The sequence below is a fragment of the Momordica charantia genome (assembly GCF_013281855.1).
Source record: "Momordica charantia cultivar OHB3-1 chromosome 3 unlocalized genomic scaffold, Mcharantia_2.0 BLBB01000003.1, whole genome shotgun sequence".
NCBI classification, from domain to species: domain Eukaryota; kingdom Viridiplantae; phylum Streptophyta; class Magnoliopsida; order Cucurbitales; family Cucurbitaceae; genus Momordica; species Momordica charantia.
This window is the reverse complement of record NW_028275161.1, coordinates 3929142-3935084: the sequence shown is the minus strand read 5'-3', so window position 1 is coordinate 3935084 and position 5943 is coordinate 3929142. Positions and strand designations below refer to the sequence as shown.

The following is a 5943-nucleotide window of genomic DNA, read 5'->3' as shown; positions in this document are numbered from 1 at the left end:
CAGACGATGGGCCAGTTCGGAGGATTGACTAATGAAGATCCTTACTCCCATCTCAAATCCTTTATTGAAATAGCTAATGCATTTCAACTTCTTGGTGTTTCTGAGGATGCACTAAGATTAAAAATGTTTCCTTTTTCTCTCAGGGATGGTGCAAGGACTTGGCTAAACGCGTTAGAACCAAATTCTATCAACACATGGGCAGAACTGACGGAGAAATTTTGGCAAAGTACCACACTTTGACCAGGAACGTAGACCTCCGAGAGGACATTGTGTCTTTTAGACAGAAGGAGAACGAAGAAGTTCAAGAAGCTTGGGAGCGTTTTAAGGAGTTACTTAGAAGATGCCAGAGCCATGGATTGCCCACATGTGTGCAGATTGAACAATTCTATAGAGGATTGGATCGTTCATCAAGGATGATGTTGAACACCTCATCCAATGGCTCGTTGTTAGAGAAGTCGGTAAATGAGATCGTTGATATCTTGAATAAGATGACATACATTAATGACCAAGGCGAAATAGGAAGGTCATTACCAAAGAAGCAAGTATCAGCTGGAATCTTTGAGTTAGACACAGTAGCTTCAATGCAAGCCCAAATGGCGGCTATGAGCCAAATGTTAAAGCAGTTGACAATGGAGAAGGAAACCAGAACCGTCACTTCGGCGATACCTGAACCCTCTCCTATTTTGCAAGAACCGTCACTTCGAGCTCATCGAGATGTAGCCGTGCGGAATTATGTCACTCATGCGTTCCACAACCTAAATTCAGGGATAAATAATCTTTTACCCCAAGCCGCACAGTTCGAGCTCAAGTCAGTCATGTTCCAGATGTTACAGACGATGAGCCAGTTCGGAGGATTAACTAACGAAGATCCTTACTCCCATCTCAAATCCTTTATTGAAATAGCTAATGCATTTCAACTTCCTGGTGTTTCTGAGGATGCACTAAGATTAAAAATGTTTCCTTTTTCTCTCAGGGATGGTGCAAGGACTTGGCTAAACGCGTTAGAACCAAATTCTATCAACACATGGGCGGAGCTGACGGAGAAATTTTTGGCAAAGTACCGCACTTTGACCAGGAACATAGACCTTCGAGAGGACATTGTGTCTTTTAGATAGAAGGAGAATGAAGCAGTTCAAGAAGCTTGGGAGCGTTTTAAGGAGTTACTTAGAAGATGCCCGAGCCATGGATTGCCCGCATGTGTGCAGATTGAACAATTCTATAGAGGATTGGATCATTCATCAAGGATGATGTTGAACACTGCAGCCAATGGCTCGTTGTTAGAGAAGTCGGTAAATGAGATCGTTGATATCTTGAATAAGATGACAGACATTAATGACCAAGGCGAAATAGGAAGGTCATTACCAAAGACGCAAGTATCAGCTGGAATCTTTGAGTTAGACACAGTAGCTTCAATGCAAGCCCAAATGGTGGCTATGAACCAGATGTTAAAGCAGTTGACAATGGAGAAGGAAACCAAAATCGTCACTTCGGCGATACCTGAACCCTCTCCTAATTTACAAATTTCAGATATATCTCGTGTCTATTGTGGTGATAACCACTTGTATGAGAATTGCCCAGCTAATCCAGCGTCTATTTTCTATGTAGGTCAAGGTGCCCAGCGGAATTTCAACCCGTATTCAAACACTTACAACCCTGGATGGAGGCACCATCCAAACTTTTCCTGGAGTAACCAAGGAGCAGCTAGTAGCAGTGCACAAGCACCCGCTCAACAATACAAGCAAAACTATACTCCTCCTAGTTTTCCAACTCAACCGGCGTCGCAGCCTCAACAATACAATCAGGAAAGAGGTCAAAACACTACTCAACAAAGTGGTAGCAACGCAAGTTTGGAGGCCATGATGAAAGAGTTCATGATAAGAACTGATGCTGCGATAAGAAGCTTGGAGAAGCAAGTGGGGCAGATTGCAAATGACCAGAAATCTAGACCCCAAGGTACATTGCCTGGACACACAGAAAACCCGAAGTGAGATCGTGAGGGAAAGGAACACTGTAAGGCGGTTATCACAAGAAGCGGATTAAGTTATGAAGGACCCTCACTTCCAGACGAAGGAACTCATGTAGTTACACCTGTTCCTGCATCCACCTCCAATCCACAACAAGAAGAGAAAGCAGAACCTGTAAGTTTAGAAGAAAAAGATAAGAAGGTGGATAAAGGTAAGCAAGTAGTGCCCAGCACTACTCCAAAGGTAGGTAATATTAAGATTCCTCCACCTTTCCCCCAAAGGCTAGTTAAAAAGAATCAGGATAGTCATTTTAAGAAGTTCTTTGAGATTCTAAAACAGTTGCATATTAATATACCTCTCATAGATGCTTTAGAACAAATGCCTAACTACACTAAGTTTTTAAAGGACATCATATCTAGGCGTAAGAAGTTAGGTGAGCATGAGACGGTAGCCTTGACAAAGTGTAGTAGTGATGCTCTAGGGAATCCATTGCCTGTTAAATGTAAGGACCCAGGAAGTTTTACCATCCCCTGCTCAATAGGAGGTAAGAACCTAGGAAGAGCATTGTGTGACTTAGGAGCAAGCATTAATATTATGCCTCTTTCTGTCTTTAAAGAGTTAAATATAGGAGAAGCTCGTCCCACTACAGTCACTTTACAACTAGCTGATAGATCCATAAAGAAACCGGAAGGAAAAATAGAAGATGTGCTTGTTAAAGTTGATAAGTTTATTTTTCCCGCCGATTTCATAATTTCGGACTATGAAGCAGATCTGGAGGTGCCGATCATTCTTGGGAGGCCATTCTTAGCAACTGGAGATACGGTTTTCAATGTTAGGAAATGAGAGATCACGATGAAGGTCAATGATGAACAAGTAACCTTCAATGTCCTCGATGCGATGCGTCTCCCGGATGAAGTCGAGAAGTGCTCTACAATAGGAGCAATCATGGAGCAACTCCAACAAATGATGGTGGAAGCCTTGGAAACAGATTTGGAGGCCGCAGAAAAAGAATCCAAAATTGCGCCTGGCGCAATTTTGCCCCAATTTGAGCTTTTTGAGTTTTTGCAGCCGACAATAGCGGATTTGAAGGCCTTGCAACCTTCCATCATTGAACCTCCAGAATTGGAAAAGAAACCCCTACCTTCTCATTTAAAATATGCTTATTTGGGTTTAAACGATACTTTGCCCGTTATCATTTCTTCATATTTGTCTAACGAACATGAATCTTTGCTTTTGCAGGTTTTATCAAAGTACAAGAGGGCTATTGGATGGACCATAGCAGACATAAGAGGAATTGGCCCTACATTTTGCATGCACAAAATCATCCTGGAGGAAGGAGCCATCAATTCTATCGAGTGCCAAAGGAGGCTTAACCCGAAAAATGAAAGAGGTGGTCAAAAAGGAAATCATAAAATGGTTAGATGCTGGAGTGATCTACCCCATTTCGGATAGCAGTTGGGTTAGTCTGGTTCAATGCGTTCCCAAGAAGGGTGGTATGACGATGATTACAAACGACTACAACGAGTTGATCCCAACTAGAACAGTGACTGGTTGGAGAGTGTGTATGGACTACCGTCTGTTAAACAAGGTAACTCGAAAAGCCATTTTCCATTACCCTTTATTGACGAAATGCTTGATCGTCTTGTAGGGAAAAAATGCTATGTTTCCTCGATGGGTATTCTTGTTACAACCAGATTACTATAGCTCCGGAAGACCAAGAAAAGACTACATTCACATGTCTCTATGGGACATTTGCATTCCGGAGAATGCCGTTCGATCTTTGTAATGCTTTCGCTACCTTCCAGAGATGCATGACCGCTATTTTTTCAGACATGATAGAAAGCACGGTAGAGATTTTCATGGATGATTTTTCTGTGTTTGGTGAGTCGTTTGATGTTTGTTTAGAGAACTTAGAGAATGTTTTAAAAAGGTGTGAAAAGACTAACCTTGTGCTTAATTGGGAGAAGTGCCATTTTATGGTACGTGAAGGTATAGTCTTAGGTCACAGAATTTCAGAAAAAGGAATTGAGGTCGATAGGGCTAAAATAGATGTGATTGCTAAACTACCCCCTTCTACAATTGTAATAGGTTTTAGAATTTTCTTAGGACACACGGGTTTCTACCGCCGTTTTATAAAAGATTTTGCGAAAATTTCTAAGCCCTTGTGTCAGTGTTTGGAAGTGGATCGACCCTTTGTTTTTCATGAACATTGTTTGAAATCTTTTGAGACACTTAAGAATGCACTTAGCTCAGAACCTATCATAATTGAACCAGATTGGAACTTGCCATTTGAACTAATGTGTGATACAAGTGATTTTGCTGTAGGTGTGATGTTGGGTCAACGAAAAGGTGAAGTTGTTTATCCTGTTTATTATGCAAGTAAAACTTTGAATAGTAGTCAGTTGAACTATATTGTGACTGAGAAAGAACTTTTGGCTGTTGTTTTCGCATTTGATAAGTTTCGTTCATATTTGATTGGGACTAAAGTGATAGTGTTTACCGATCATTCTGCACTTAAATACTTGTTTACTAAAACAGAAGCTAAGCCTAAGTTGATTAGATGGATCTTGTTGCTACAAGAGTTTGACTTGGAGATAAAAGATAGAAAAGGAACAGAAAACCAAGTAGCAAATCATCTATCTAGCCTAGAGTCTTCTTTGCAGCATGATAGTTGTGAGATTAAAGAGCATTTTGTGGATGAGTATCTTTTAGCTATTTTTGAAGTCCCTTGGTATGCTGACTATGCGAACTATCTGGTGAGCAAAATAATTCCTAATGATTTGAGTAAGAACTAGATAAAGAAGTTCTTTCATGATGTTAGGTTTTATAGATGGGATGAACCTTTCTTGTTTAAACTAAGACCTGACAATATTCTTCATAGGTGTGTTGCTGAGCACGAACAGAAGGAGATTCTAGAGGCATGCCACAAATCACCATATGGTGGGCATTTTGCTGGACGTAAGACCGCAGCAAAGGTCCTCCAAAGTGGTTTCTTTTGGCCGTCTCTATTTCGAGATGCTCATATATTCACTCAAGGATGTGACCGCGGTCAAAGATCAGGTAACTTGACAAGGAAGCATGAGATGCCCTTAAACCCAATATTGGAAGTTGAACTTTTCGATGTTTGGGGCATCGACTTCATGGGTCCGTTCCCACCTTCATTCGGTAAGAATTACATTCTTTTGGCTGTTGATTATGTCTCGAAATGGGTTGAGTCTTTGGCCACCCCTACTAACAATGTCAAGGTAGTTTCTTTCTTCTTACAAAAGTTTATTTTTACTAGATATGGTACACCTAGATGCTTGATTAGTGATGAGGGTACGCACTTTTTGAATAGAGCAGTAAGTAATTTGCTTAAAAAGTATAACATTCATCATAAGATTGCTACTGCATATCACCCACAAACTAATGGACTAGCAGAGGTATCAAATAGGGCAATAAAATCAATTTTAGAGAAGTCTGTGAATGTAAATAGGAAGGACTGGGTTATTAAACTTGATGATGCTTTGTGGGCGTATAGAACTGCTTATAAAACTCCATTAGGCATGTCCCCATATCGCATTGTTTTTTGTAAAGCATGTCATCTTCCATTAGAATTAGAACATAGAGCATATTGGGCTACGCGGAAACTAAATTTTGATTATGTTGCTGCAGGTGAAGCGAGATTGCTCCAGTTACATGAGTTGGATGAATTTCGTCAGTTTTCTTATTAGAATGCCAAGATGTACAAAGAACAAACTAAGAAGTGGCATGATAAAAAGATAATGGACAAGAATTTAGAACCTAGAAACTTAGGTTTTCTTTTTAACTCTAGATTAAAGTTGTTTCCAGGTAAGCTTAAGTCTAGATGGTTAGGGCCATTCGTAGTTGAACATGTTTATCCACATGGAGATGTGGGTTTAAAGGGTTCTAAAGGTAATATCTTTAAGGTAAATGGGCATCGGGTCAAGAAATATTATGGCGAGTATATTGACAGAGG

The 5943-nt window shown here is 40.4% G+C and overlaps 2 non-coding genes across 2 annotated transcripts; both read right to left on the bottom strand.

Moving 5' to 3' along the window:
* Positions 1 to 251: 251 nt before the first annotated feature.
* LOC148212187 (small nucleolar RNA R71) lies at positions 252 to 358 on the bottom strand. Its single transcript, XR_015789985.1, has one exon. It is a non-coding gene; the product is annotated as a small nucleolar RNA R71 (small nucleolar RNA).
* Positions 359 to 1082: 724 nt separating this feature from the next.
* Positions 1083 to 1189, bottom strand: LOC148212186 (small nucleolar RNA R71). Its single transcript, XR_015789986.1, has one exon. It is a non-coding gene; the product is annotated as a small nucleolar RNA R71 (small nucleolar RNA).
* Positions 1190 to 5943: the final 4754 nt, after the last annotated feature.